The following is a 23041-nucleotide window of genomic DNA, read 5'->3' as shown; positions in this document are numbered from 1 at the left end:
GTTGTTAGACTCATTCATCTATCGCACCGCTCAACATCAGCTGCTCCCATATCTCCTCTAGAATCAAATTCAAATTACTAACACACACATTCAAGGCCCTTAATAATGAAGCCCTGCCCTATATTTCATCTCTGATCTCCAAATATACTCTTTCACGAAACCTTCGCTCTGCTTCTGATCTTCGCTTCGCTTCTCCTCTCATCACTTCTGCCCATTCTCGTCTACAAGACTTCTCTCGGGCTTCTGCTTTTCTCTGGAACGCTCAGCCTCGAGCTGTCAGACTTTCTCCTTTTTTCCAAACTTTCAAGAACTCCTTAAAAACCCACCTGTTTAAAGAAGCTTATTCAATGTACCATAATTAATCAATCATTGCTGTGTCATAAATCACAAAATTGTTTCTAAAATCCTAATGTCTCAATTGTACCCTTACCTTTAGTTTGTAAACTCTAATTTGTAGGGCCCTCTAATCCTATTGTACTCTGGAACCCTTGTTTGTTATCCTCCATTTATTCCATTTGTTATAACTAAGGTAAAGCACTGCGTAACTTGTCAGCACTATATAAATAAATGATGATGATTTTTGCCTAACTATATTAGAAACATTTTTTATTTTGCACAGCCTATCTATTTACCCAGTTTTTATTTTTACACATTTACAATGGAAAATACAATTCCAGCAGTAAGTATACCAATTTTCTACATACATTCAACCCTTAAAAAAGTAGTTCATTTTAAAATTTACTTTTACTATAATGTAAACAGTCATATTCTAAGACACTTTCGAAATGGTCTTCATTGTTTGTGGCTATTGTAGCTTATAACTTTTTGTTTTATACCTTTATACCAGTTTGGCATTCATATATAATGTAACCTTGCAATCAGACTGCAATCAGTTTTGAAGTTAGAATTTAGAACTTTGATTACATGTAGGCCTCTGCAGAAATACAGTATAAGAAATAAAAAGTAACAAAAGTCAAACTGTAGCCCTACAGATACTGGTTACCAGGGTCAATCTGAGAGAGTCCCAATACAAAGCTAATGCTTTAAAACCATAAAAAAGACCAGCTAAAAAGTTGCCATAGAATAGGCATTATAATTTTTATTTATTATTTCTAAATATATTTAAAGAAGAAGTAAAGGCAATTTATACATGGGGATACCAAAAGTTAGGCACCTCCAAGTGGTTGTATTTACTTACCTGACACCCTGGGCTGGTGCTGCTATCGGCAGAAATTTCCTGGGGAAGACACATGCGCAGCAGAAGGAAATAGTCATCTTTTTCATTAGAGTTCAGCTTTTTGTGCTATGACACATGCACAGTCGCAAACTGAAAGAAGAAGCAGGAAGAACATCACTCTGTGGTGCTTGCAGGAAAAAACCCCCGGGCTGGTGCAGTTTTTTGCTGATAGGTGTACCAGCCTTACCAGTCAGGTAAGTAAATACAATCACTTGGGGTAGAGTCCTGCACGGGTCCATTTTTTGGAACCCGACACCTGCAATCCGCAACCCGGACCCACAACCCGCATTCTTACCCGATTGGACCCGACCCGCGAGTACCTTATCCGGACCCGTGACCCGCTTACCATCAAGAATCAGGAAGTGCTGTCATTGTAAACTGTAAGTGACATCATTGGAAGTAGGCTTGATCAGAAAAAAAGGAGTAAAACAGGAAGTGCTGTCATTGGAAACCGGACGTGACATCATCGGAAGTAGGTGATCAGAAAAAAGGAGTAAAAATTGCTATTGAGAAGACCCGCAGCCCTACCCGGAAACCTGCAGAATCGCCGACCCGTGTTTATACCCGCACCCGGAAACTTCAATACGCAACCTGCAGGGTACCGCAGGTTTTTTCTGGTAACACGCGGGTACCCAAACCGCTGCAGGACTCTAACTTGGGGGGCTTAACACTTGGCACCCTCTAAGTATAAATTGCCTTTCCTTCTCCTTCAATGGTAAACCTGCTTTTTAATATTTCCATTAGGCAAGCATTGGTGAAGAAGAGTAATTAATGTATGATAGAAGTTGCAAGCCAAAGCCTAGAAAACATTAGTGGGCTCATGTATGTTATGTGAATGGAGCACTGTTGAGACCAGACATCACTGTATTGATTCTGGAGTCCAAGGACCTACACTTTCTTGGTTATTAGAGTAGGAGCATGATTTGCATCACTCCCCCAGGCATTACTAAATGACTTTGAAAACCTTTATAATAAGAAGTCTGTATCTAAACATATTTTTTATAGGTCCCAGGTGAGGCCTCATCTGGAGTATGCAGTGCAGTTTTGGACTCCAGTCCTTTAGAGGGATATAAATGAGCTGGAGAGAGTGCAGAGACGTGCAACTAAATTGGTTAGAGGGACGGAAGACTTAAATTATGAGGGTAGACTGTAAAGGTTGGGGTTATTTTCTCTGGAAAAAAGGCGCTTGCACATGATTACACTTTACAAGTACATTAGAGGACATTATAGACAAATAGCAGGGGACCTTTTTACCCATAAAGTGGATCACCGTACCAGAGGCCACCCCCTTAGACTAGAAGAAAAGAACTTTCATTTGAAGCAAAGTAGGGGGTTCTTCACAGTCAGGACAGTGAGGTTGTGGAATGCACTGCCGGGTGATGTTATGATGGCTGATTCAGTTAATGCCTTTAAGAATGACTTGGATGATTTTTTGGACAGACATAATATCAAAAGCTATTGTGATACTAAGCTCTATAGTTAGTTATATGGGTATATAGAATTTATGTCAAAGTAGGCAGGGTTGTGTGTATGGATGCTGGGTTTTCATTTGGAGGGGTTGAACTTGATGAACTTTGTCTTTTTTCAAACCAATTTAACTATGTAACTATGTAACTATTGTGAGAGGGGAAAAAGAAGTATCACATCTGATCATAAAAGACATTTTCTCAGCCTTGTCACTCTCATAAATATCTCCTTGTCTTTGTAATTAGACATCTCATTTGTCACTCTCATAAATGAATACTGCATTGTAGTGTGTTGCCAATGTCAGTGAATTAGGACAATATTCCTGGCTTGATATGTTGGTTACAACTGCACACCATCAGCTTCACATTCCAGGCATTGCTTCAGCCACTAAAATTCCTTCAAGTTAGCCCTTTGGGCCCTGGCCATGATTTAAAAGGAAGCAATCTGAACTCTACATTCCTTATTTAATCTATGCTGCTTTCCTTAATTTGCACATTTAGAACCTGAACATAAACATCCGTTATTGCAACGCGAGGAGAGACAGCCCTTTCCCAAAGCCAAAAGCTGACAAGCCCCCAAATTCAAGAACTCTGGAAACCAGTCTGCTGCTCTCAGACTTCAGTATGTGAGAGGTCGGCAGCTAGTGATCCAGCTCTGAAAAGATAAGCAAATGTAAGTAACTTCATTTTAAATGTTTAATCCCTTTTAAAGTAACACAATGGTACACATAGGAGTGGAAGAATTGCTTACAGTATGTAGAAATGTAGAGTCCAGTAATAAAATAATTGTGTGATGTCCTGTACAAATGTATAACTATAACAAACAAGGGAAAGTTGTGCTCACCACTAATTTTTAAAATTAGGCAGGGGTGCAATGAGGCTGTGACCACAAAATACATATAGACAAATACAAGAGGTCCTCTAATGGGTTGAGTGCAGAGGACCTCTTGTATTTGTCTGTACAAATGTATCCCATAGTATTTTTTTGTTTATTATGTATCCACCCCGAAAAGGGGCATATTACCACATAAAGCTATTTTTATAGTATCTGTCCTGTAAAGGGCTACTGTTATTGCAAGAATTTCTTTAGTTTTAATATTGCCTTTCTTTTGATAAAGTCGTCATTTTAAGAGGATTTTTCATTGTCAAATGAGGTGTTTTTTACTATCCACACTGTTCCTTGACAACTGCAACTGTCTGAAAAAAAAGGCAAGAATTATAATAAACCCCAGCAGGCACAACTAAATTATTTTGTGCATGTGGGAATGAAGCATAGCAGTGCACACATACTAATATTTTAAGTTGCAGATCTTTAAAACATGATTTTTAAGGAAAACAAACTCTGATCTTGCTAAACTATAGTTATCAGCACTCACATCCAGCCAGCAAAGTATTAGTCCAACCAAAATGAATTCTTTGGAATACTGAAAACAACTCTTTAAATAACTCTTACCAGGCAATGCTATTATGGTTTAATACTATCATCCTTTATTTTCTTAATGCAGATGCACGGGCACTATCTGTGAGTTGTATGTTCACCCTGTGTCAGTGTGTGTTTGCCCCATGTACAGGCAGTTCCAGGGTTAAGTACAAGATAGGGTCTGTAGGTTTGCTCTTAAGTTGAATTTGTATGTACTGTAAGTTGAAACATATACATTTACTTATTAAATGTAACTTGGACAGATGTTTGTTTTAAAATAGTTTACCTTTCTGTGCTCTGAAACGGACAACACACACCTGAGGGGATTGGGTTAGGTGGTTTATAACAGCTAAATTCTAATAAAAGCCAAGCAAACCGTAATAGTTACTGTAAAAGCCTCCGCTTGTAAGTGTGAGTTGTATGTAAGTCGGGTATATGTAACTCGAGGACTCCCTGTACTCCGTTTTGCTCCCACACTCCACAAATATACAGACAGATTAATTGGTAACTGATAAAATTGACCCTAGTGAATGTGATAGGAATCTTAGATGGTAAGCTTCGCAGGGCAGTGACTGATGTAAATGATGTATAATCCCTGTGCAGTACTGCTGAATATATTGACACTATATAAATACAGAATAATTATAATAATAATATGCAGTATAAATTTTTACAAGTACGCCTTTTGAGACATCTTATTCCCTATGATAGCCACACACATGACCTAATTAATGTAGCAGTATGTTTATGGCGTGTGAGGGATAATTAACTAGCAGTCAGCACTTCATCAGTAGCTGGGTAACTGGGTGAATAGAGGCCTGAATGTCACTGTTTGTGGTTTGTTACCATATTTTGTTTGCAAAAATCTTTGGTAAAGTGAATGGAGTATGGTTCAAGTTTTTATTATGGGAGTGTGGGAGGACACATACATCTTCCATAATATTTTATTATGGAAATCAAGGCACACATGGAAGTATAAACATAGGAATTTTTTTTGGAGATAAGTGTCAATTTTAAGCCTGCACAGTGTTTTATAGTCTACTACAAAACAACCTTTTCATAACATAATATGCTCAGCCACCAACTAGTTGCAGAAATGACTTAATTAGGGACATCCTTGCCTTGGACAAAAGTGTGTCCATGGTTACACACGCTGTTTGATTCTTTGGTCAACAGTTTGCTGGGTAATGCGTCTACTTTCTAGTCGCTACAGTGAGTTACCTTAACTCTGTCCTATTTTAGGAGTAACTACTTTAACTGCATTGTATATACATATCTAATTAAAACAGCCTATCAACTCTGTATCTCCAGAGAAGTGTTTATATCAGTGCTTTTTAATATCTTGCATAATATGTATAACTGTTTATTTGCAAGGATTTGCAGAGGGAATTTAATTTGCAAAAAGTGGACTTAGCATTTGTTATGGCTTTTTTCATTATTAAAGCCAGCTTTCCTTTCTCAGAGTGTTACCATTCCTCACCTAGCTATCAGTAATCTTCAGATGCTTTCAAAATATAATTAGATTATATCAACAGAATGTTTCATTAGATGGAAACAGAGTTAAAAATACAGTGTACTGTACCTAGTTTATATGCAAAGTTTCGTTTATTTTTATACAGAATCTCAAGGCATAGTAGATAACCCCTTCAAAGCACTGCATAAGATCAGTACTACTGTATATACTCATACATACATACATACATACATACATATATACATACATACATATAAGGCATGTTCTGTACACACAATGATTTAATTACTGGATCTAGATAAAGAGGCATTTCAGTTTTCTTTAACTTTCAGTATGATGCTGCCTTGCAGTGCTGAGGTCTTGGTTAAGTTCCAACCTCAAAAGTATCTGCAAGGAGTTTAGATGTTCGCTCCATGCAGGCCCGGACTGGCAATCATCCACTCCATTTTTGGTTAAATGGGCTGTGAAAGGTGAAGTGAACATGAGCCTGAGCAGAAGTCAAATGGAACTGAAGGGGAACAGGAGCCCAAGCCGAAAGAGAGCAGAAGCTGAACGGGAGCTGAAGTGGAAGCCCCTGAGGAGCTGAAGAAGAAGCTGCAGAGGAGAATGAAGCTGCTGTAACCTAGGAGGAAGAAGACCGACTGCCAAATTTAAAAGGTAAGTTTCCACTGAACACCAATCGGTCGGGGCCAAAACCAAGTAATCCACACATACAAAAAACTCAAAACAAATAAATCTATAAATTAAGTTATGTGTAATAAAGTGAAATGACACAAGGAAATAAGTATTGAACACATGATGAAAAGGAGGTGCAAAAAGGCAAGGATATATAGGAAACCTGCTGAAATCAGTCAGTATTTAGAAAGCAATCCTGTCCCCTATCAATGCTTATAAATATCAGGTGGTTTAGTCCTAATTGATAGAAGTTTATCCAGGTGTCACACAAGAAGCATCTCATGATGGGTAAAAGCAAAGAGCTCTCTCAAGATCATTGCAACTTTATTGTTGCAAAACATATTGATGGTATTGGCAACGGGCATATTTCTAAGCTTCTGAATGTTCCAGTGAGCACGTTTGGGGCCATAATCCGGAAGTGGAAAGAACATAATTTCACCATAAACCGGCCACGACCAAGTGCTCCTCACAATATTTCTCACAGAGGAGTCAAAAGAATAATCAGAAGAGTTGTCCAAGAGCCAAGGGTCACTCACGGAGAGCTTCAGAAAGACCTTGAATTAGCAGGTACAGTTGATTCAAAGAAAACAATAAGTAATGCACTTCACTAACATAGCCTCTATACACGCTCACCACACAAGACTCCACTGCTAAATAAAAAGCATGTTGAAACTCGTTTAAAGTTTGCTGCACAACATTTGGACAAGCCAAAATTTTGGGAGAATATATTCTGCTCACTGAACTCTTTGGATGTAATTGCACACATCATGTTTGGAGGAGAAATGGCACTGCACATCACCCCAAAAACACCATACTAACAGTGAAGTTTGGAGGTGGGAATATCATAGTGTGGGGCTGTTTCAGCAAATGGTAATGCCAGACTGCATATAATTGAAGAAAGGATATATGGAGAAATGTACCTGGACATTGTTAAGATTCTGCTGCCATCTACCAGAATGCTGAAGATGAAACAAGTGTGGACATTTCAGCAAGACAATGATCCCAAACATACAGCCAAGGAAACTATCAATTGGTTTCAGAGAAAGAAAATAAAGCTGCTAGAACAGGCCAGTCAATCAACCAACTTGAATCCAATTGAATATCTATGGAAAGAACTGAAGATCAGAGTTCATAGAAGAGGCCCCGAAACCTTCAAGATTTGAAGATTCAAGATTTGTTCACTTGTCTAAGGTCAATATGACATGAGGTCAGGGCCAGGCTGGGAGTAAAAAGCAGCCCTGGCAAAAAAAAAATCATAGCAGCCCACATATAAATGTGCAAAATTGGCAGCCAGCCCCCTTCTCAAGTTAAAAAAAAACATATGTGTTTAAGGGTCCCCTATAAAACTTAAAACAAGTGTTGCCAGCCCTCCCATTATACTGAAAAACAGGGGTAAAACTACAGGGGAGAACTGGGTCTGCAACTACTGGGACCCAGGAACTATAGGTGGCCCTGTGGAATTTATAGGGGCCTAATAACCAGTCATTCCACAGCTAGCATGTTCATGTAGGAGACACAATAAATAGCTGATGTTACTTTATAATAAGTAGTTCATATAAATAGTTCCATTAATGAATGTGCTAATTTACAATCAGTGTATTTTGCAGTGAAGTTTGGCCAAATTTTACAACCTACAAATCATACTGCTCTGTCTGCTGTTGCTTGATACCCATGTTACATAAGTTTCTTTAAATAATGTAAGTTTTTGCATAAGTCACAGGGGGACCAATGATCTTTCTATGGTGCCCAAAGAACTTTCTATGGGGCCCGATTATTAGTTAGTGGTAGTTTATATAAATAGTAAAAACAATTAATTAAATTTCAGTCAATTTATTGGGGGGGTCAGTGTAATTTATCATACGTTTTTTAAATTCATCGGAGCTCAGTGGAGTTTGCCTATCCCTTTAAAAGGTAATTTTTCTGGTGTTACTGTTCCTTGAAGCTTCTTTGCTTGATAGGCAAGTTAGATATATTCTATGCAGGTTACATTTAGATCCTAAGCAAGTCACGGCAGTTTGTGTGAAAGTTGCGCAAATTGCATACGTTTTAGAGGGTTATTTATTACAGTCCGAATAACAAACACTCAAAATATTCTAGTTTTATGTAATATAAAGTTAGAATTTTAGTGGGAAAAAAAATCTCAAATTTTCGAGAGTTATTATATGGAAAAATATATTAGATGGAAAAAGTCCAAACCGAAAATCCAGCATCTCAGGCCTACCAAGGTTTTATATATGTCTGGGAGAGGTCGCGATCCTATTTAGAACTTTCTGTGGTCTGCACTGGAAATAGCCCAAAAGTCTGACTATGTCAGACTTTTTGGGCAAAAATCCAAAAAATTCTGGCTTTTCAGAAAAAAAGCCCAAAAAACTCGAGTAATTCTGAAAAAAAATGAATGATTCTGATTTTCACTCAGTTTTTTTTGGGTTTGTCCCTGATCCGATTATGTTTTGACTTTTTAATAATAAATAAGCTCCAATCGTGGATTCTAGTTTGGTCTGACTTTTTTAATTACATTACTCAGAAAGATGTGGATTTTGATAAATATGCCCCCCCCCCGTGTAACTTTATGCTCAATTTCTGATGCAGGTCAGAGATGCTGGACGCTTCTGATACAGAATTTCTCCGCAATGTAAAATAACAGTGTGAAACCTGATGTTCACATGGCGTAAAATTACACACACCATCGCCATTTATTTTAATTGGTAAGAACAATATTTACTATTACGTATTAGGATATGTTATGCGCGAATTAAGCTTTCCTCCAGAACATATAGTTCTTCTTTAAACACTAATGAAATATGTTGAATTCTGATATATAAACTGATCCCCAGAAACAGTCACATTACTATGAATTCAAACATAAGCTTAGAAAGTTAAAAGCAGCTCTATACATCTGAAGTTGGCTTTGAAACAAAAAGCAACAAAAGATTAATTCTCAAAAGTCGTAGGGCTTATTATGTGACAGAACTAAATTTGGCCTTGTTATTTTTTTAACTAAATCATCGAGACAATTCAAATTTGCTTTACAGCAGGAAATGTGGAAACTTTGGTATGTTTTTTCATGCTATAGCTAAAAATAGCCCAGAGAGAGAAAAAATAGCCAGAGAAAATCCTCTCTGAGTTTAAATGTTTCCTCTGGTCCCTGCTTCTTTCTGCTGCATCTAGTTATTAAACTATAATATGCTAATGTAGTGCTAGGTGGCCAGGAAATCATTCTAGCTTTAGTATCACTTTAATCCACATCGCATAAAAAGAACAGCACATATAAATCCTGTGTTCCTGTTGGTGAGCTGTGCTGTGTACTTCAGGGCAGCAGAAAATGGGAGGCAATAAAGCTGCGTGAGGCTGAACTAATCATAGATCAGTTACTTTATGGTAAGGATCTGCAAGATTTGAAAACACAGCTTATTTTTTTTCACCTTTGTTACCAATGATTTGTGTTAGAATTCCCATTATGCTTTTTAAACACTCTGGGCTATTGACTTCTTACAGTTTATAAGAAGCAATTCTTTTGGGGGGATGGAATATTATATCAGCAGTAGTCACAACAGGCAATGTTTAAACTATTCTAATGGAGATGTAAACCCCACTATACAATGTTGCCTAAGGAAAGAAATTATAATTCTAGGAAACTCTCCAGTTAACGTTAATTACAATTTTTAGTGCTTTTAAAGTTATTTGTAAATATAACTTCTAATAAAATCAGTATTTGGTTTTATTCTTTGCCGTGGTGGCTCTGATTTCTGAAACAATGTAGCAGAAGCTACAGTAAAGAAGTAATATAATAAGGCTGACTAACATTTTACCAAGAGACAGAACCAGCAGTGAAAAGAGGAAAAGAAAAAAGGAAAAGAAAAGAGAAGAGAGAAAACAATACTGCTTACTTATGCAATTACATTTACAAAAAACATTTTTTAAAATGTGTATTTTGATCAATTGTTTAGAATTATATCTTTTATTAGACACATTTTTTTATTGTGTTTACAACCCCTTTAGAGATATAATTTAACTATTGTCATTATGTTTTTGATGACTTTACTGCATAGTCCTTGGTATTAATAAATAGAAAAGGCATAATATACGGTACACAATACCCCAAGTCTCCATAATGCTTATATGGGGCCTAGTAAAGCAATACCCTTATTAATCATTGTTCACTACAGAACAGCTGGAGATGGTTACCATCTTGTACTGGGCAACACAACATTGTTGGAGGTGGTAAATAGCACATTCCTGCAGGCTGCTTGGTAACAAGTTTTAGTTCAACTCTAGAATTTGAATCCCATCCATCTCCTATGTTATATTATAGATCCCATAAATGGCCTTAGTGCTTATTCAGCTAGAAATAGTGATGGGCGAATAAATTTGCCAAGCGCAAATTCGCGAAACTGGGGAGAAAATTCACTAAAGCGCGAAGCGCCTAACATTAGCGCAAATTCGCCAGCGAAGTGGACCTACTCTAGCACTACTTCGCACCCTTACGCCAGGCGAAGTTGCACTTTGGCGAAGGGTCAATTTAACTACGCTAATTCACTAACTTGCACATTTTACTGAACGTTACCTCTTGCGCCAGACTTGTCTTCACCACCTCAGACCAGGCGAAGTGCAATAGAGTAGATAGGGCTTGCTTCAAAAACAGTTTAAATTTTTTCTAAGTCCCAAAAAACGCTGGTGTTTTTTCCTTTTTTAAGGGTGATAGGCTGAAAAAGATCGTAAATTTACCCTCCTTCCCCCCTACATTTCCTAACATATGGCACCTAAACTATACAGTGGGCACATGTATAGGGCAAAATAACAACTCTATTTTATTTTATGAAGGCTTGTGTAGTGTAATGTATTTGCTGCAACATATACGTCCATTGTACTTTAACTTGGCGCTGTATGCAAATTTGGCATAGCTAGCATAACTTCGCTTTGCATGACGAAATTCGCTACCGTTCGCCTCCCTGAGCGCAATTTCGGATTTTAGTGAATTAGCGTCGCCCTGGCGAAGTGCGGCGAAGTCGTTGATATCGCATTTTCGCTGCTTAGTTAATTTGCCCCATTGACTTTAATGCATTTCGACAAAATAGGCACACATATAAAAATTGGCACGAGCGTTGAAATTGAGGCGCGTCAAAATAATTTGAATTGGAATTCACGAATTTTCCGGCAAGTCGAAACGGGACAAATTCGACAATCACTAGCTGGAAACAATATTGCAAGAAACGAAATAGGACTTCTCTATATATTACTGTTTCATACAAACACACTTCTTGCTCTTAATTTACATGTTTGGAACTGCAAGAACAAACTTTGCAAGTATGCAAGAAGGCAACGGTTCCCTTTGTTTTCATTGATGAATTCCCCTATATTTTCCTTTGCTTGTCTCAGCCATTATGCAAGTGCACCTGGTGCCTAAATAGAAGAAAGGTGTTCACTTAACTCTATTTATTTTGCAGCAGCCAGCCCACATATTTTTCTGCATTGCTGCACATGCAAGAGACTAAAAAAAAAGACAAATCATGCTTGTTGTTGCAGATTTTCATCTTATGGGTGAAATAGTACTTTGCTATTCACATATTTGCAGTTTCCTTCCAGATTACTTCTTGTAATTTATATATCTTTTATAAAGGTGTATTTATCAAAGGGTGAGAATAGAGTTTGTCCCAGTTTGACAGAAGGGGAACTGCAGAGCTTTGTATTAACTGGTGTTTTTTTAAAGGGGTATATTTATCAAATGTTGAATTCTATTTTAACCCATTTTGATAAAAAAAAATGGCCATAAAAATCCTATACAAGGAACAGAGAGCTATAGCATTCCTCCGCGTGAACTGTGGCAACCTCTATGTACACCTTGTGATAAATACTCCTTTCTGCACCAGTGAACACAGGAGGGGATGTTTGTACTGCAATTGTCTTAATACACACCTTTTCACAAGCTGTAAGAACTGGTATTCAACAGACAGGAAGAGGATCGGGAGATGTCTGGGTGAATGTCTGGAAAGGTAAGTCTCAGATAAATGGATAAAATATATGTGTAATATCTCTTTGCATAATTATAATAATAATTCTGCTCTTTTTATAACATCTCTAAACAGTTTCTAGAAGTATTTGTGGGTGTTATCACCCCAGCCATTTTGGCACCATGGGTCCAAAAAACGGCAACTCAGAGGCTGAGAAAAGGGTGCAGCACTGTGTGTGTCTATTAATTTCAAAGCTGCATGATGGTTAGAATCAAGGTTTCTAATTCCACAATTGGATTAGTTATAGGTTTATGAGACATTTCACTAACCACCCACCTTGCCATTGGATACCAGGTTAATGACATACCAGACTGTTTGCTGTTATGCTCTCCTGTGATTTAAAATTTCATGCATAACAACATCCCAGATCTGCAGCTAAATCATGGTAAATCTGACATCTAAGGGGAGATTCAACTAAAAAAAGTTCTGCTAGACTCCTGAGAGTGTAGAGGCTATAGCACTGAATTGCCATTATCAGATTAGCAGATTATTAGAGAGGCATCGCTTAATTGTTTACCATTCATCATAATAAAAAAGTATATTTATTTATGAAACATAGATCTAGCTTATCTGTATTATATTGCCATAAAATTAGTCTGATTCACACTTTCTCAAGTCTATGGGGACAGTGTGCTTCAAAATATTGTACTTTATGTAGAAGGGAGAGGTAACTCTGACAGGGTTGCTTTACTAGTATTCCATTCTTCTAGTCTAGAGTTTTCTATACCATAAAAGTTAACTGGGTTAAAATATATATATATCAATTAACAAAAATGTGTCTACACAACATAAATATAATCAGTGGAAATATCTGGAATTGAATTAGGAGATATGTTTCCATTATAATCAAATAATCCAAATTTTTAAAAATGATTTCCTTTTTCTCTGTAATAATAAAACCGTACATTGTACTTGATCTAAACTAAGATATAATTAATCCTTATTGAAAGCAAAGCCAGATTATTGGCTTTATTTACAGGAATGTTTACATGATTTTCTAGTAGACTTAAGGTATGAAGATTAGATATTAATTGTAGGACTGGCACAAACCGGACTTCACTCCAATGCTTTATGCAAAAAAGTATATTTTATCTAGCTAAAAACATCTCAAATGATGAAGCCTTACGCGTTTCATACCATGTGGGCACTTAATCATAGGCTGAAATTGAACCAATCAAATGAAAGTTTAGGACAGCCAATCACAGAATTCGATGTAAATGAAGTTAGACTATCCAAGGTTATACACAGAGGTACAAATTCTAAAAGATTTTTAAAAGAAGTTTTCACATTTGAGAAATATTTTTGTACAAATAAATCATAGTCAAGATAACAGAGTGTATAGGTGGCAACTTTAATGTTATAAACAATTATAATTATACGAAACAGGAAACCTTATCATCAAGATTCATTCCTAATGGTTGTCTAGTACCCAGATAGAAAATCCATTTAGATTCCTGTTTTAAAAGTGGATCTATAGTTTTTCCTCCTTTAATATGTGAGGAAACTTTTTCTATGCCATTTACTCAAAAAAAGTTTAAACATCTGTCTAAGCAGTGTGTAAATGTCTGGCTACAGTGGTTGTACTGTTTATATTTTTAATACCAAGTAAATGTTCTCTAATTCTAGTGCGGCTAGTTTGGCCGACATATTGCTGAAAACATTTTTTAAAGGTAAAAAGATATATGACATTCTTAGAATTACAATTATTGTATTGTTTTATGTCATAAGTTTTACCTGATGTGGAAGAAAAAGAAAAGTTGGAGTCGTATTCAAATAGTTACATGTAATGCATCTCGAGGCACCACATTTGTACATGCCCACTATGGTTAGCCAAGAGCCATTTTTGGATTCATTACTTTGAACAAGGCTTGGGGAAAGTAAATCTCTGATGGTTTTTGACCATCTAGAGAACATCTTTTTTTTAAGGTACGATGATCCAAATTATAAACATTCGTTATCCGTAAAACCCTAGGTCCGGAGCATTTGGATAACAGGTCCCATAACTCTAGAGTTAGTGGTTTTTTTTCCGAATTTATTAGCAAACCTCACCCTGGAATATCAGTAAAACTATATATTTATAAGAGTTCTGAGTCAAAAACAAAAGGGGTCTGTGTTAAAGAATTTGCTGAACCACACTGCTGAAGAGGTGCGAATAAATGACTGACTTAGCATTGCTTTTTATGCTGCATACTTTCCAGAGTGAACAGAAGCCACAAAATAGGCTGGCTTCTTCTCTTATGGGAATTCAACCCAGCCTGCAATATGCTAATTTACATGGAACTGACTTACTAAAGAAATGTGCATGTTTTTGCCAAAAAAAAAATCATCTTGGTTTGTGTCCAAAGCCAAAAGAGCTGGAAATAATATCAAGTCTGTAGCGACATTCACGACTACAAAAACCTTTCGGTCCTCGTCTCTGACTTTCAAGGTACTGCTGACCGACCTGTTGGTGGAAAAGCAACACTAATGAGCAGAGGTTGCTGAAAATACAGCATCAAATGCAGTCCTTTAATATTTACCTTACAAACTGTTGACTTCTAAGAGGATTAGGGAAAAAGCTGACAGAATTGTGAAACAAAGAAATGTCAGATCAGATTTTATTATATTTTGTGGTGTTGGCATAATGTGTTTATATTTAAAGTCACAATTATTTTGATTCATGGTCAGTTAAAACACTTTAATCAGTTTAGTAAGATTCTGCTGATTCTTGAAACAAAATATGGTCTGTTTGGTATTGCACTTGTCATTTTTATTACTTTGATAGTTTACAATATTTCCTGTTAGTTGCACAGTTGCCATATTAAAGTCAGATCAGAAGTTTTGTCATCTTTGAAGAAACTCAAGCTACCAATAATTGCACATAGACATGGTATAATCTGATATTCCAACTGGGCCTTTTCACTCCTTTAACATTCAAAATGAAAGGAAAACTTGTACAAATGTCAAAACAAAATTACTGTATGACATTGAACCGTGTTCATATTGTTCAGTAGAAGGATCATTTCCTCTGCAGCCGACACAGACCAAAAACTTAGAGCATTTTGTGAGGTGAACCATTATGTTAGGCACCTCGTGATACTAATTGGCACTTAGATTGACTGATGAAGCTGGAAGAAACAATTAGATATAACTCAAATACTCATACTTGAATTGGTGCCAGCATTCTAAATGAAAGTTCTTGAATTTCTTACCACTGACCCACCCAACTCACATCAAAATCTAATTTAAATAAATTTCGGTTGGTCTTTTTTAATTCGAATTTCAAAGTTTTTTAAATTTGAAATTCGACCCTTGATAAATCTGGCCCTTAAAGTAAATTTAAAGGTGAACAACCCCTTTAATATACAGTTAACCTGTTGGTTCCTGCAATTTGCAGGTCAGTGGGCATTATTGGATCAGATTACTGCACTGGCAATGCGTGGGCTTTACTTTGAAATACCTTTTTGAGCATTCACTCACAAAATCTGATGACTGTAGAGATCTAATCCTGATTGTGCCCACAAGGAGGCACATCACCAATATTTCAAGATTTCAGCTGTTTTACATACACTAGATAAATTTGAATGCAAATAGAACAGGAGAATCATGGCATTTTGAGGAGAGGGGGAGATGGAATCGTAATATTTATGAGGGTGGAGTATTATTTCAATGTTGGGAAGTGTAAATGTCATTTTAGTGCAGTTAACATGTATTTTAAAGGTTCAGTATTTCTCCGATAACTTTTCCTTGGGCAGATACAAAAATGGTGTGAACCTGGCTATGAGTTGTGCATTTGTGCAATGGACACAACTGTTTGGCACAGAACGTTATATCAGCTGTATAATTACCCCTATTTTTCTGATTTCCCACCCTGCTCACAGAGAGTTCTTTAGGGTGACTGTGATAATACAGTAATGTTTTTCTTATCATTATTAGTTCTGCCAATGAAAGTCTTTATATATATATATGTATATATATATATATATATGGCTTTGATTAGACAAGGATTGGTATTGCAGAGAAGTTTTGAGGGAATTGGATCAAGCGGGCAGGTGGTAAGGTGAGAAGAGGCCAGAAGCTTTGAGACTTCCTCATCAGTGACAGGGGTGAAGGAGCACAGGAGAGACTGGGGAGTGTGGAGGGAGGGTGGTGGAAGTCATGGGGGGGTTGAGTAGTGTAATGTCCCTTCTGATAGTGTCAGTTTTGTTTTTGAAGTGCTCAGCAATATCTTGAGCAGAGACAGATGTGCACGGAGGGGGTGGAGAAGGGGAAAGGAGTGTTAAAGGTGGAGAAAAGTTGTGCTGGTTTTTTAGAAAGGGAGTTAATGAGTGAAGTAAAGTATATTTCAAAAGAACCTTATCTTACTTTAAGGGTCAGTGGAAACAAGGACAGGTTAACGAGGACTAAGGAGGAAATGTATACTGGGGAACAGGACAAGACAGGGTCTGCTCTTAATATAGTTACAAACAGTAGAAAATAGGTAAAGCAGCTAGTCCAGCGTGGGTCAAGGCAGGCAGAGTTCAGGATACAGAGCCATGAAACAGGTAAATATACAGGAAATAAAATAACACACTGTAATTCTGTATCTAAAGCAGCATCCTTGATTCACTGACATTATGTCAGTCAATGTGTTTCCATAGCACTGGCATAGTATTAGCGCACCCTTACCATCACCAGTCTCCTAGTGCAGATTAATTGGTGTCCAAGCTGTGGCCCCCAGTCAAAGTTCTTTCTCCAGGGGGGATAGCCCTATAGTTTGGGAACCACTGGGTTTAAGCTATCAAACTACACATATTTAACCCTTGTGATACAAAGCAGATGCTTTACTTATTTTCTGGCATTTGCTGTTAGAACACCTAATTTTGGGGTTATATAATTTCAAAGGAAAATGTGTTTAATTGTAAAGCAGGGGTGGTTATTTTTCTTAGGGATACTTTCAGAGTGAACAAATAATAGCTAACTCAATTTAAATAATGTATGTATTATTTAAATTGAGTTAGCTATTATTTGTTCACTCTGAAAGTATCCCTAAGAAAAATAACCACCCCTGCTTTACAATTAAACACATTTTCCTTTGAAATTATATAACCCCAAAATTAGGTGTTCTAACAGCAAATGCCAGAAAATAAGTAAAGCATCTGCTTTGTATCACAAGGTTCCACTGCATAGTTCTCTCTCTTGGGAGACCTTCAGAGTGACCTCCAGAGAAGGAACATCTTGCATCTATGAGACTAACGATTCAGACAGTATTCCTCTGGGTGATTTAGATGAGAACACCAGAGCACTCTTGATTTTAATAGTTTTACTTAGCAGATGTCTGAATAAAATGTAGAAGTGTAGAAGTGAAAAATTAGTCTTTGTACATTGTTAACTATTTTTTTACATTAAGCAGTTAGATAAATGTAGTTCTAACATATTTTCAAAGTATGTATAGGGTTGTATTCTTAAAGCAATATTTCTCAATAAAACTTTTCCCCAGCTCTCCAGGGCAAGTGAATGCATTTAAATTCAAAATAATCCTCCAATAAGAATCCCACCTGATCTGTCTCCATGTTCTATGTTCCTAAAATTGGAGCTGGAAGCTTTAAGCACTGGACAAGTCTTTTCTCTATACCCGTGTCTGATTACAGTGTAATAAAGGCAAAATTACATAATTAATGATCACTCTATGTAAGATAACGGCAAGATGCCTGCATGTAATTGACATGTTTATTGGTGAATTCTCTGCATTTATAAGTACATTTTCGGTCAGTAGAACACTCATTGGTGAATGGTGAATTGTTTTTCATCAGCTTCTATAAAGAACTAGAAGACACAGTAGGGCAGCTTTACAGTTGGGTAGACAGCTGATAATGGGCCCTTCTATCCTGGGAAAATCCCTATTTATTAAAGATACCCTATATTAATAATTTGAAATCTCCTATATTTTGGCTTTTTGCAGTTTTTTCAGTTTAATAATCTTCTTAATCAGCTAGACTAATTATTACTTTTCTTTCTGTATAATTTATACTAATGTTAACAGACTAACTAAAGTTATTGTGAAAAGATCACTATGAAGAGAAATGCAATGAGACATGCAATGTGTGCTCCTAGTGCAATTTAGTTGTCAGACATATCCTCCCTTTGTGGTGCTCTTAGAATGTTAATATATATAAGATATATATATATATATATATATATATATATATATATATATATATATATATATATATATATATATATATATATATATATATATATATATATATATATATATATATATAAGATAACATGTAGCACCAGGGAGATACATGTTAGTGAGCAGAGTCTTAAAAGTACATAGGTAAAGCGTATTACTATGGCCTAGAATATGAAGCACTGGGCATCCCACTTAAGGATGTGAGACAAGAGTTGCTTGATTGCTAATTTCATTAATATTTCCTTGTCTGAGGTTAATGTAATGTATAGTGTCTATTGTATATACCAGTACTGTCCAAATTCTGTGGTACCGAGGGCTGGAATTTTTCTGGTCTACGTGGTGGAGGGACGATAATGGAAACCACTATTGACCACTCCCTGTTTTTAAACCACACCCATGTTACCGCAAGAACATTTAAGACCATGTCCACATTGGTGGTAGAACACCAAGAAAAAAAAGGTTGGTGCTCACTGCAGGGATATCACTCATCACTCATACAGTAGAACCCCGAATTTACAGCTTTCAAGGGACCGTGAAGAAAAACCTAAACCCCGGGAAAACTCTCTCATCCCCTCCTTCTTCAAGCAAGCAGCTGCTTCCCGTTCCTAGTAGTGTTCTTGTGTCCCGGTCGCTTCTGCTCCTCCAGCACAGCACCTCCCATGAGCGTGCCAGGACACACATGTGGCTGCATGCACTAGAAACTTTACAAGGAAGTATGAACAATGAAAATAACAGGTATTTTGCAAATAAAATTTGGCAAGGGACAGGGCTCATTTACCAATGTAAAATCTGGGAAACCGAGATGAAAATAACGGGAATAGACCCCATACAAATGCACATACAAACGGGACTGCAAAAAAAAAATGTAAAATGCGGGAAAATGTAGAATCCGGGGTTATACAGTATGTGCAAATTTAAGTCATATGAAAACATACCCTTAAATCAATATGCCTCCTCCTCCCCTGTGGATAACACAGCAACACTCAGTGCATAATTAAACACCTTAGGGGCCCCCTAATAACAATTTCCAAATGCTAACAAACCCCCAGAATAAACCCTACCAGGCTCACATCCCACAGGTAGTGTAGGGCAGGCAGAGTATGGCATGCACACAGGTAGCATAGGGTAGGAAGAGTATGGCACAAAGGGAGCATAGGACAGGCAGAGCAGGACACACACACAGGGAGCATAAGGAAGGCAGAGTATGGCACACACAGGGAGCATAGGGAAGGCAAAATACATTTTTATTTGTAGAAAAGTTAAAAATATATCAGCATCTCCATATACCCTACGCGTTTCGCACCCCCAAGGATGTGAGCATATAAACACAAAACAACCAATCAGAAAAATGGGGAAAAAAACAGAACCAAAAATTTAAAGAAACATTACCCCTAAAGTCCTTTAGGAGGTTAGATATTGCAATATATTTAAAACCATTTGTCCTTATATAAAAAGATATATAAAGAGAGAATATGGTGGAAAAAGAAGTAAAAGAGTATAGAATATAAAATAACAGTATATTGACATACATAATAGTATCATAGAATGCACAGAACAGAGGAATGTATATATGAAAAATATATCTGTATATGTATAGATATTTTCTGTTCATTAAATCATGTTATCAGATTGTTATCTATGATGTCTTTAACAAATCTGATAACAAGCAAATATGCAAATGTGAGTCGCTGATTGCATTGATGGGCATTTTAATGATCTCTTAGTAGGAAGCATAGCATTACTACACACATAATTATTGACAGTACTTTGTCATTTAGTTAACCCATAAACTGAACACGATTCAAACTACAAATCCTTCTGTGACTGTGGATATTAGAGACATATTTTATTGTTATCCGTCACAAGATAATGGAGTAGACTGCAAAATAACAGTATATTGACATTTTATACAAAACATGTATAAAAAAGGTGTGTTGATTAACCACAGCCTGGAAGCTTTTTTGTACAAATGTAATTCCAAGCATTCCAAGAAGAATTAAATGGTGCAGGTAATGAGCATTCTCATTGGTGAATTCTTTTGCATCTATAATTAAGTTCTTGATCAGTAGAATTCTCATGGGTGAATTGTTTTCCATGGGTAATTTGACTTTTCTTCAACTTCTGTAGAGAACTAAGGGGCACAGTAGTACAGCTTGGTTGGGGTTAGGTTCCATTTTAGCCATACTGGTAGATGTAGGCCAGAAACTTTTTTTAAGCAATATTTTGAAGAAATATTGCTCAATAAAACTTTTCCCCAGTTTGCAGTTGCTGCATTAAAATAATCCTCCAATAAGAAGCATTTGCTTGTATATTTTCTGTTTATTCTGAAGCATAAAAAAATATTAAAACCTACAATGATAATATTTATCAAAACTTTAAATATGTCTATGGTCAAGCATATGGGAAGGCAGTTCTGCCCCAAGTGCGGCTGGAAAAAAATCTATTTGAAAAGCATCCTCTAATGTAAAATGAGTTTCCAGCACTTCAAAAGCAATTTTACTATGGAAGCTGAATTTCATTTGTGCTTTAGATAGCAGTACCGCATGCTTTTTTTCCCCCACAAGCTATTTGTGGCGCATGCTAGATAAAAGTATTGCCTGCAACTGTTTATTTTGGTAACATGGCCAATAAGCAGATTACTGCCTCACTTAGAGAATAAATAAAGAACCCAAGATTGAATGCACATATTTCACATATATCAGCAGGCTGCTGGGCAGAAATGACAGCTATCAACCTATGCATTTAAGATGCACAACTATGTCTGTGTATAAAAATGTAAATTATGTGAATTAAAAGCAGACCAAGTAAAATGCTTGGCCCTATCACTGATTTGTCCACCTAATCAAAATGTGCGATGTAGCTGCTCTGTGCATTCACTCACCGTGCAGAGAAATTGTCACTACTTCAGAAGTAGAAATGATTCCACATAAACGAAAAGAGGTATTATTATTATTATATTATTATATTATTGCCATGTATTTTTAGAGTACTAACATAATGTGCATTGCTGTTTCATCCATTCTGTGAATCTGCTGAAAGGAATAACTTCTTCAACAATGATCGCTAAGAATATACTAAAAATATGCTGCTCTCTGCCCCTTTAGATTTCAATGTACATTCCCCAAAGAGATAGATCCAGGACAAAAAACATTCCTTTATAGGCAGTCCTGAAATAAGCTAATAACATACATTTATTTATTATTTACCCATAGCAACACATCAGAAGGGGTATTTTCTGATCAGGCACTGTATACAGAACTTGCGTTATGCATCAAAATGAATACAGTTGCATATGCATGTGTTCCCATTTCAGGTGCAATTTGTGGGGAACATTTTGCAGGGATAATAGAATTTATGGAGTGTGGCTATAGCAAACAAATGTGGTGCACCTATTGATACAGGTCACTGAAGGATACCATTCAGATTAGAGAGAGCTCCAGGCTTTCCTAGATTCAGTAGGCACACTTATGCAAAATCATCAGAAGAGAATGCAAAATGTGGAGGTACATTAAATATCTTGCAGCAATCCTCCCAACATGTGCATCCACACTTTTACTTCCTGTTGTAAATGACCCATCACATCTTTGTTTTGTTTTACAGTTTTCTAATTTGTGGCAAGCACATATACAGTGCATAAACTGTATATATACACATACAGTAGATATGAGTAGATATGAAATGCAATAGGTCGGATTTACTAAACTTGTTATCATAATAAGTATACAAGTCCCTTTCTTTATACCAATGTCTTACCATTTTGGATTTTTTTTATTGTTTATAAAGCATTAGCTCTATGTTTGCTTCCTTCTGTTCAGCAAATAAGCTTTGCATTTATATTTGAAAATTCCTCAGTTAATTCAAGAATCCATCACATCAGATTTCATTTGGTAAAACTCATTGAACTCAGTTGCTGTAGGACATTAAATGTAATTGACTTTTTCAGAAACTCATATTAAGCAAGTTCTTCTTGCCATCCCAGAGGGGTTAGCTGCGTAGCCGTCGTCTTCTACGAAAAATTCATCACTTCAGATGAGCTGGGCAAAACTCATCAAAGAGCAATGGATGGCATGAAGGATGTTTTAATAACCTTAAAACTGAAATAAATAATCTTCTCTGTTGGTCTCCCATAAGAGCTAACTGCAGTGTACTATTGTTACAGAGAAACCTGCCCAAATAGGAGTAGAGGTTTTCCGGAAACCCGTTGTCCAGAAAGTTCCAAATTACGGAAAGTCTGTCTCCCATTGACTCCATTTTATCCATATAATCTAAATTTTTAAAAATGATTTCCTTTCTTTTCAATAGTGAAACAGTACTTTATAATTAATCCAAATTAAGATATAATTAATCGATATTGGAAGCCTATTTGGTTTATTTAATGTTTATATGATTTTCTAGTAGACTTAAGGTATGAAGATCCAAACTACAGAAAGATCCATTATTTGGAAAACCCCAGGTCCCGAGCATTCTGGATAACAGGTCCCATACCTGTACTAACTTTATAGTGTGTCTTCAGGGTAAGACCTAAATGATGAAGATACAAATAATGGAAAGAGCTGTTATCCAGAACACGCCAGGCCCCAACATTTTGGATAACAGGTCCCATA

General features: G+C 36.6%; 1 protein-coding gene across 2 annotated transcripts in view; it reads left to right on the top strand.

The window, feature by feature from the left end:
* The first annotated feature begins 3110 nt into the window (after positions 1-3110).
* fhl5.S (four and a half LIM domains 5 S homeolog) overlaps positions 3111-23041 on the top strand; it is a 33398-nt gene continuing 13467 nt past the window's right edge. The window contains exon 1 of one of the 2 annotated variants that reach the window (XM_041564639.1): positions 3111-3376. The gene's annotated coding sequence lies outside the window, so the exon portion shown is untranslated. Of the gene's footprint in view, positions 3377-12051; positions 12263-23041 lie in introns of those variants that run through there. The other variant, XM_018265423.2, reaches the window with a different exon arrangement.

This window comes from Xenopus laevis, chromosome 5S (genome assembly GCF_017654675.1).
Source record: "Xenopus laevis strain J_2021 chromosome 5S, Xenopus_laevis_v10.1, whole genome shotgun sequence".
Classification (NCBI taxonomy): Eukaryota; Metazoa; Chordata; class Amphibia; order Anura; family Pipidae; genus Xenopus; species Xenopus laevis.
This window is presented reverse-complemented; position numbering and strand designations above follow the sequence as displayed.